Below are 10783 nucleotides of genomic sequence, written 5' to 3'. Positions count from 1 at the left end.
ATTAATATTTCATTAAATAGACGTATTTAAGTTTGCCTTTGCCTTTTTTCGAATTTCGCACAATCTCGTGTACAATTGCTTCTTGACATAACTGTGATCTTCCACCTTTATATTTCTGGCTCTCGCGTAGTGTTCTGCATAGTCTGAAAACGAAGGATGGAGAAAGCATAAAAGCATTGAAATATCTTTATCCTCTCCATTAATTTACTATCACTATTGTTTTGACTTTCATTGTTTCATTAGTGTTGAGATTACTGTGTATGCAATAACCAACGAAACAATAACTAACCTGTAATTATACTCTGTCCAAAGCTTAATCGGCCCCAAGAAAATTATTTAAGACCTTATAAAAGGCAGTTTTTTAGACTAAGGCCTTTTAGGTGATTCATCGAAGCACCAGTGATGGCATATGGCCCAGCTATTAATAGGATTATAGTTCTTTTAAAGAACTTACTTCTAAGGAAGTTTGGTCCAATGGTGTCAGCAACCCACACATTTACAGCTCCAGCTGGAAGAATTTGTTCACAAGGCAAACTGGTATATTTACGGGAGTGCAATCCTTGATGATTTTCTCCACGGGTCTCCGAGGAGCCTCTCTTCTTTGAGAACGATACCTAGCCATGTTGACACACGCACACCACAAGCGAGACTGAACGATCTATCTACACCGGAAGTAGCGACGCTGGCTCGAAAGTGGGAGTGGGATAAGGACCGGAAATTGACGTTACCATTGGGCATTTACTCTAAAATTGAAAAAAAGTGATTTTCCCGTACGCTCTATGGTTATTCTAGAGAGCATACGGGAGTGAAATGTTTCGAAGTCCAGAGAATCCAAGATGGCGCCGAGCTCAATGACAAAAGACAATGCGCTACGCGCATGGAAATCAAAGAATGATTCAGATGACGTATAGCACTAATCATCAACCTTTAACTTCCTCACTAGACCAAACTTCCATGAAAGAAACATGTAAAATAGTATTATTCACTGTAAGATCTTAGTTAAAATTGTTGATAATATTTATTCTGTGAAAACGCAATGAATACATTAAAAATGCATATTTATAACTTTTCGTTGAAGCATGTTTTTAAAATTATATGGCAAAAATTGAAGGTTTAATTTCTGTACATGCATTAATTACCCAATCTGGACTGGAGATTCTGGCCCAGTTTTGGCGTATCTGGCCCAGTACTGGTCGGTTCTGGTCCAGTACTGGCCGTTTCTGGTCCAGTACAGGCCGGTTCTAGTCCATTACTGGTTTATTACCGGCCGGTTCTGGCCCAGTACTGGCGTTTCTGGCCCAGTACCGGTCGGTTCTGGTCCAGTACTGGCCGGTTCTAGTCCATTACTGGTTTAATACCGGCCGGTTCTGGCCCAGTACTGGCCGGTTCTTGTCAAGTACTGGCCGGTTCTTGTCAAGTACTGGCCGGTTCTGGTCCAGTACTGGTTTAACACCAGCCGGTTCTGGCCCAGTACCGGCCGGTTCTGGCCCAGTACCGGCCGGTTCTGTTCCAGTGCTAAATCAATACTGGTCGGTTCTGGCCCAGTACTGGCCGGTTATGGCCCAGTATTGGCCGGTTCTGGCCCAGTATTGGCCGGTTCTGGTCCAGTACAGGATTAATACTGACCCAGTATAAATCCAGTACTTAACCAGCATAAATCCAGTACTGGACCAGAAAATTTTTCCACATGGGGCAGCAATAGATGCTCTTTATTAGCCGAAAAGATGTATATTTCTGTAATTATTAGTAGGAATCGCAGGTAAAAAGACGATATCTCGTCGACATAGAAAACTCGTCGATGGCGTCGACGTCGAAAATACGTCGATGGCGTCGACGTCGAAAACACGTCGATGGCTTCGACGTCGAAAACACGTCGATTTTCGGACCATATAGACATCGATCGATGTGTTACCATCGACGTTTTATCGATGAGTACTTCGACGTCGAATCGACGTAGATTCGATGATCCATTTCTGTTGACCGCCCAACGTATTATAATGGACCAGGCCAACCTGGAGGCTGAACGACTGCTGCTCCTTGCGCCAACGCTGTTGCATCCGAATGCGAAGATTTGAAGAATGCTTATTAAATGCCAAAATGGCACTGCTTTGTAAATAAAAAATCCATGACGGGCTATTCTTTAAAGAGCAGTTTTCGTGTATTCTAATCCCATATTTTAAAAATCCAATAATATTTACGTCCATAATTTTACCTTACATAGTTAATTACAAGGAAACGAATAGCACGAGTGAATGCGCAAATAATGTACAATACTCTTCCCAAAGATGTCTAAATCAACGAATGCATGCTCCAAAAAAAAAGGAAAAGACACAGATTTAGTTTTTCGATTTTAACAGTCCGTGAAATCAGCAATCTATTACATTAATTTAGCAAGATAGATTAGGTATAAGAAGTCGTTCAAAAATTATGCCATTCACTCAAAGATACGTCTGAAGGAGGAGGGCTCACTTCAGACTAGGTTGATATCACACATTTAAAAAAGATAAGCAAATTCCTTTCCATGGACCACCTTGCTCCACGAGGATTTTAAAGGAGAAGTATGATGGCTTCATGTGGAGATGTGAACACTAGACTCTTTGGCGAAATGCTCTACTGAATATGCAGTGACGCTCCTCAAAATAGAGTACATAATCATCCGAAGTGCCGCTAATCCGCAACCCAATCAAGCCCCTTACCCATGTTGGTCTTATCCTTGGCCCTCAAAGCTATGGGATCCCTCCCGAAAAATGACTGCTGCGTCTGCAACTTCAACTTTTGCTACTACAAAATGCGACTAAAAATGATTGTATGCATCGTATTTCCGCCATTCTCTCGATCACCTTCGTCTCTGCATCGTTTTTCTGCGATAAAAATTTCCTTTTTTTTTTAACTGGAAGCTAAAAATGTAGCTCGTACCGACGGAAAAGGTAAACGGCAAAAGAGTCAAAGAACCAAATAAGGTGAGTAAGCGGGGCATTTGAGTGGGTTTCGAGCATCATTGGATCATCTTGAACCGTGCATTTCCCTGCTGTGGTTTTAGATACCGGAGAAACTGTGTTACATGCGCACATTTGAAATGGACGCATTTGGCTTCGGTGTGTGATGGATTGGTGCCGAAAATATTTTGTTGGGAATTAAAAACGCTGGAGTAGCTCATTGCTCTATACCAGTTATGAAGCTTGACGGCATTCATTTGGTATGAAAACTATCACAAAATGTAAGATTTATCACTTACCAGGCGAACAACATGTAAAAAGTCTTCTCGGGATACCGCGCGGATAAGATAAATTTTATAGGAGCCGTGAGAATGGGTAGCGAGTCGGTACCCATTCTCACGGCTACACCCTAAACGTCGGTGCACTCATATAATCTTACCCGCGCGGTATCCCGAGAAGAGTTTTATTTACATATCACAAAATGTTTTGCAATACACCAGTGCAACGGTCAAAAATGCATGTTGTTCATAGCAGCCATATCCGCGAGTTCAGTTCTGTAGTTACCATGGCTAGGCACACAGATGTTGACAGAGGTGGTGTAATCGGCTCGGCCGACTAATTTAATGGGCTCGCGTGCCGCGTGAACGAACGTTATTCGACTACCAGGTGCAATGTTATAACCGAATTTCTAGCCATGGCCACCAACATAGAGTTTTCTGCTTCGAATACACAAAAGTCCATCCCTGTACCAATTGGTGAAACTGAGATAGACCCTCCCCCCTAGATACGCCTATGTGCGCGATTGTAATAAAGATTAACTTCGTAAATGAATCATGTATATTTGATCCTTTCAAATTCTCATGCTGAAAAATCCATTGTTCTATCTGTTCAGGCTGCAGGGTTTCATGTCTCCATTTCACAGCACTACTCCCGGCAAAAATTTGCCTTTCTTTACACACATGTGTGGCTGGACAAGTACTTTGTAGCAAAAATTGCAAGATTTGAGAACCTTGGGAATTTTGATTAAAAATTGTATTAACGAATTTCCGAAATTCGTAATGCTACTCGAGACACTCGAGTTGAGTACCATCTACTCGACACGGCTCGATTTTAGAGTACTCGCACATTCATGGGCGTACCCAGCGAGGGGCAGGGGGGGCAGCTGTCCCCCCCCCCTTCTTGAGGCAAAAATCGCAAAATCCTTCAAGCAAAATCAGTACTGAATTGAGCCGAAAGTATTCAATAAATTCTCTTAAAACCCAGAAAAATTATACGTATATATGTATTAGAAATAAGATATGTAACTAAAATAAAACTATTTTTTCAAGGAAATAATCTCATAAATCCGATGGCTTGTCCCCCCCCCCCCCCAGTTATGATCCTGGACAGGGGCGCAGGTAGGAATTAAGGCTGGGGGGGGTTTAGGTGCAACCAATACCGAGGTTTGTGGGGGTCTGAATACCCCCCAGGATAAGCGGTCGGTGCGAGATTAATAAATTATGGAATTTTAAGACAAATGGTTCAAAATGGAAAATTTTACGGCTTTCTGAGGGATATTTTATTAATCATTAGATAAATCTATATTACCTACTTCAGGCTCGCTTGGTACTCACACGACGATCTAATACATCGGCGCAGGGATCCACTGCAGAATTGACATCGACACAGAGCAGTTAATTTATTTGTTTGTTTACTGATACACTAAAAACCTGCCATGTGACCACGAATTTTAAGTTCCAAGTTTCCCACTTCTCTTGGCACTATGTTTCCCGAGAAATGCCGGGTGGTCTGATAGTACCATATCGATAAGTTAACTCTCCCATGTATACCCACTTTTTGGTTTTTGGTTTGGTGAAGCGCATATGCCTCAGTGTAACAAACGGGTTTCCAATTAAATTTCACTTGAAATTACGAAGTTAAATTAATTATTCGTGAATATTAAAGGTTTCTATCAAGTTACTCCTGAAGCAATACATTTTAATAAATATGGTGTTAATATATGGTAAGGGGCAGTGGTGCCGGAACTCCTTTCCGACATTGGTTAGCAAAAGACGTCATAGCGAAATAACACTTTTATCAATTTTGTTTTCTCAACACTTCAAATATATACATTCGTAACTAAAACAAAAAATAGCAATAAAATGTGAATAATTTGTAATAAAAACACAGAGCAATATTTCACTTCCAAAAAAAAGTTAGTGAGGAAAGTGCGTTCCAGCACTGCTATTTTTGCCATGACGTGATGATGATATGATGGCACCTGGGGCGCAGCTAAGAATTAAGACTGGGGGAGTTAAGGTGCAACTAATACCGGTTTGTGTGGGGGTTTGGAATGCCCGCCAGGATGAGGGGTAGGTGTGAGATTAGTAAATTGCGGAATTTTAAGATAAATGGTTCAAAATGGTGAGTTTTACGGCTTTCTGAGGGATATTTTATTAATCCTTAAACTATAATATTAGTAATATCAATCCAATTCGGTAAAATGGATTAAAATTAATAATTTCTCTGAGCTCTGGGGGGGTTTTTGGCCAGAACATACCAGTCGAGCAGTTGGTATGCCTCCTCTCAACTCAGCGTAGTTATTAAAAAGACATTGAAAGTGTTTCGTAACGAACCTTTGAAAGATACGCAAAACTGCAAGGTGGATTTTCATGATGGCCATTCCCAAATTTGACAAGTTCAGTTTTGCTTTTTCCATTAATTTACATTTGAAATTAATCGCCACCATTGTTGATCGCGGTCAAGGGACTCGACAGGTCAACTAGTCGGCCGTGAAATTTTGAATGGGTCGGACATTCTAATGCGACGTCATCCACGTGTTGTTGTGGGAGAAGCGAAGGTCTTGGTTAAAATTTCCTCTTCCCGTTTGGATTTCAAGGGCCTCTGCGGTAAGTCAATTCCGGTGGAAGACTCGAGAATGCTTCATGCACATACTTCGCCGGGAGAATAACTAAAAAACGGTCATTATTAAACGATCATCTCAAAAATTTCGGACTCTATTGAATGAACCTAATTTAATCATATCACGATCTTTTTTCGGTGATTTTAAAGCGTTGAAGCTTTTCAGACACCCTTGAAGCGGATAATTTTCTACACACAAAACCATGTTATTCATGCTCAATCGTTAAATTATTCGTGCATGGCGTATGAGATAGAGGGTAATATTTACTCGTTTTAGACCCTTTGAATATACCCCATTAGTGTGAAATATTCTTGCGCATAGAATGACCTTGTCACACGATACATTTACGTAATAATAAAAACGATAATCATATACAATTCCTTCAAAATGGACGCCGCAACTGAACAACTGCTTTAAAAAATAGGCATAACAGCCCATAGTTCATGCGATTCCCATTAATTACCTTCTCAGGAGCATTGACTTCTAATGACCGTTGACGGGTATGAACATCATGAACTTTATTATATTAAGACTAGCAGGCCACCCGGTGTTGCTCGGGAAGGATAGTACCCAGAGAAGTGGGAAACTTGGAATTTATGGTCACATAGCGGGATATTTGTTTTTTTTCTCTTTAAGCGTGTTAAGAAGTGTGCCTACCCGGCAGGATGTCCGACCGCGGAAGTTGTATGACGTGACGTAACAAACATTAATGAGAAAACGACGCAAAGGACGCGTAGGACGCAACCGAAAGTAGGACTACGGGGTTTGATAGCATAAGATTCACAATTCAACTAACTTTGGCCGTAATTCCTGAAGCCGTATGGAAACGCATAGCGTACAGATGAACAGACATCATCTTTTATATATGCATATAGATTAAAGAGGAAATTAAGAAGGCTATTGTATTCAAGTCATACATTTATCTGGTAGAATTCAATGTTTTTATCTTATTCTCATATTTTAACTCCTAATGCGTCGGACAGAATTCGCTCGGGAAGTTGTAAGTTAGATCATTGGCGATGCGATATATCAAATATACTAAGTTGAGAAACGTGAGAAAATGATTACGAAATTATTACTCAATGACATCTAAGCCTTTTGAACTTTACTAACAAACAAGATTAACTCATTAATTGATTATGCTGCATTTTAGTGATGCATTTCTTTAGTATGATCTAAACTATTATGTTATCATCTCATTTTAACTCCTAACGTTTATATTACACGAAAGATCTTATTTATATATTTAAATCGCACTATTTTTATAAAAAACAGGAATTTCAAATGAATAAACCCTCATTGAGAGTTACCGGACGATTTACACTAATCAAAATACAGAAAATTAGATCATCTGAGTTCGAGTCGCTTAATTAGAGAGCTGGTTACTTATTATTAAAATATAGACGTGTCTTCGTTTCTGAAAGAGTAAAATGGCCTTTTTTCACTAAGGTTGGAAATTGTATGACACAACGAGAGAACTCAATCTCTGCCACATGTTGTTGATTTATAGCCTTTGCATCGTCACCTCGTTATATGTAACCGAAAATGTGAAATTTACTGTTTTTGATACTTTTTTCTAAACTTCAGGGAACTATCACGAACTAAAAATCATCCGCAGGATTTGTTTGATTAATCAAAATGGACGGACGAAAATTTTGAGCGTTATTGGAAATCGATTTTCGAATACAAGAACCTATCGATTCACGCTAATTATCACTGTTTTTCAAAGGAAGATTTTTTCATAAAGAATAGCGATGTAGGTATACCTAAAAATACTGGCAGGCATAAAATTATCTTGATTGCCTCCAGTTTCAAATAAAAATTTGCATGAGAAGCTCTTATTCAGGTTTTTGATAGCGGCGGTGACTGCTTCGCTGTTGCAGTCTGGTTTGTCTTCACTGGATCGTCAACTGCATTAGAGACTTCACATTCTTTATTTCACCTTTCCTTAGAAGATTCGTGTCAAAATCACAGGGACTCGAGGGAAATTCAGCGATTCGCAAGCTAGAGGTGCTTACATGGAAGACGTACTTATGCTCAAATCTCATTGCGAATACGTCTGGGAGGGTTATTCCGAAACTATTTTTTGCCTGTATTACCATAGGGTAAGTATATTAACCTACTATATGGTATTACCAAGTGGGTCTGGAGAATAATAGTGAAGGTGAAGTGGATGGAGAGGGGAAAGAACGATGAAGTGCTTCACATGGTGTGTGGGGCGAGGCAACTTCTGGGTTATATACGTAAGAGTCAGAAGATATAGATGGTGCAGTTACTGTGCGAGGAGGGGAAGTTGAAAACATTGTTAGAGGGTAGAATGTTAGGTAAACGAGGGAGAGGGAGGAATAGAATTGGGCTTATAGATAGAATAAAAGGGAGTAGGTAGTGGCGTAGGCAGGAATTTCGTTCGGGGGGAGGTTTTGGACCCCTCCGAACAAAAAAAATTTGAAATACAGGGTACAAATTGTAAGTAGAGGCTTTTGAACTAATTTTAACATAATCGAAAAAACTTCATTTACTAAAGAAATATTATTTTAAATTCACGATTTTTCAATATCTCGTTTTCTTATATGGGGTTAAATAATATTGTTAAAATATATTTCGGGGGGAGGAGGGTTCCGGATCCCCCGGAATCCCTCTTGCCTACGCCACTGGGGGTAAGCCTAATAGGGTGGTTTCCTATATTTTTTTTTTGCCTAAATCGAAAGATTATTAATCCTGGAGTACGCATTTCACGCCTTTAGATTTTTAAATGACGATATCTATTTTTCGCGATTAAATGAAAAGTGAAAACTTTCAAGCGCGCGAAAACGCGACGGCTCGTTAGGAATGATGGGAAAAGTCCGTGTGAGGTATTTCTAGTTCCAGCTGTTGGTGTGTGAGGTGACCTTGGGGCGAGGCTTGAGCGCTGATACGAAGCAGACTGCTAGCAGGTACCTGAGTACACTGCTAGCAGGTAGCGCTTGGCTTAAATTAGGATTATTATTTCCCTATCAAACGAAGGAAACTTTCCGAACTTAGGTATTTTTAATGTGTGATTATGAATTGATGTTTCCCTGAGCTCTTTCCCTCATGCATGCATTAGTAATCTCAGACAATGTAAAAATTCCTATCTACTCGTATGGAAACTATGTCCCTGTGACGTCACGTGGAGTGGAATACAATGGGCGCAAATCTGGCCTATTTTCAAATGAGGTTAAAATTGACCGTATCCATTCGTCTAAACTGGAATTTCTAAAACCAAATAAATTGTGTATTATGAATACACTAATGGTGGGTAACGAATAGCAATCAATGCATTTCGTTTTCTTTGATGAAGGAAACAACCCTATCGTTCAAGCAATCTAAGCCTAGCGCGCAGCATCCGAATCTCAAGCGGCTTCCAGCCTAATTCGCTTAACATCTGAGTAACGCTGTCTGTACGCCCGTAGCGATTTTTGCTAGCTAAAATAAAGAAATATGAAAGCTAGTGAAAACAGTCAAGCTGGCTATGGGATATTCATTTACTTTCCCACCTCCTAGGGATGAGATTGAAAGACAAGTACACTTTTAAATAACTGCTGACTGAACGATTTTGGAAAACTTTGTGTCATTATCAATGGAAGACCATGACGGGAGGGAAGACTGCCATAATACTTTCTAAGTACTTCATGGAAGCCTACCTTAATCGGTAGAATACTTAAATAATAGCAATAATAATAAAATACCCCAACAACTGACGCCAATTCTCAATGTTTCAGAATTTCCTCACCGTACAACGTTGCACTCTATACCACACTCTTCAGGAGTCTCCTACAGACATTGTCATGCAATTTTAGGTCATAAACTCGATCCTGCCACTAAACACTCCCAAGCCAATGGTGTCCCTTTTCTGGCGGCAAAAGAAACGAGTTTAACCTCAAGGAAGCACCCGGATTGCAATTTAGCCCCGTCATAAAAAAAATGGCCTGCATCAAACTTGGTACTTCGCTCGAGGAAGGTGATCAATGACTCGTTTCTACCTTAGCCATAAAAATCCGAATTCTACGACAAATAACATATAAATATACATATTTGGATAGAATCACAGGGTTTTGACCTAATTATGAATTAAAGAGTCAAGTCAAATAAGGGGAGGGAAAGCCGACAAATTAATTCCTAAACACAGCACGTAAACATGCCTAAAACGGTAGAATACTGTAATAAATAACTGTGTATGAATTTAAAGAAAGGGCATGAAAAGGGTATGGCTAGTGAAGAGTCAGATCTGGAATATAGTGCTTTACGGTGCGGAAAAATTGACACTATGGAAGGAGGACGAGAGAAGACTGGCGGCGTTCGAGATGCGGGTGTGGAGATGAAGTGAGGAAGAAAGTGAGTGTAGCTACGAAAAATGCAGTGTCAAAGGATTGGCGCCCCTCGGCTAGAGGTCTGCTCCGCAGATGTATCTTGGGGAGGCGCCACATGTATAAAAATTTCGTGGGGGGTTAAGGGCTTTTCTGGCTGCAAGCCTGGTTCTATATAAATGATAAATCCCTCCTTTTCGTTTTCGACCGTCTTAGATTTTGTCTCATTGCGGTCTTACATTTATTTAATTAACGGCGGTAGTGCTGTGCTGTAAAAGGCAAGGGGTAACGAATTATTATCATGTGTAGTCACAGCTACTCAAATATTTTAGGTATAAGACACGATGGAATTCGAAATGTACCCAACAGGAGTTATACAAGGTGACTTCGATAAGAATTACTTCATTAATATTCCCTAAAATAAGGGAGCAGAGGGTGTGAAGATTTTAGGATCATAACCCTTACCAGGGGCGGTCTGGTCAGGTCGGCTTGTCGGGAATCGTCGAAGGCCCTGAGTTTAGGGGACCCCCACAACGCTCGTGTCAATCGTGAAGAGTATATTTGAGGCGTAATAAAAAATACTTACATTTCTTGGGCCGAAGTATTTTTACAATTATAAA

At 40.2% G+C, this 10783-nt stretch overlaps 1 long non-coding RNA gene across 1 annotated transcript; it reads right to left on the bottom strand.

The window, feature by feature from the left end:
• Nucleotides 1-59: 59 nt before the first annotated feature.
• Nucleotides 60-1118, bottom strand: LOC124160427. The gene is made up of 2 exons (XR_006865159.1): nucleotides 455-1118; nucleotides 60-143 (listed from the first exon to the last, which is right to left on the bottom strand). It is a non-coding gene; the product is annotated as an uncharacterized LOC124160427 (long non-coding RNA).
• Nucleotides 1119-10783: the final 9665 nt, after the last annotated feature.

This window comes from Ischnura elegans, chromosome 6, assembly GCF_921293095.1.
Source record: "Ischnura elegans chromosome 6, ioIscEleg1.1, whole genome shotgun sequence".
Lineage (NCBI taxonomy): Eukaryota > Metazoa > Arthropoda > Insecta > Odonata > Coenagrionidae > Ischnura > Ischnura elegans.
This window is presented reverse-complemented; position numbering and strand designations above follow the sequence as displayed.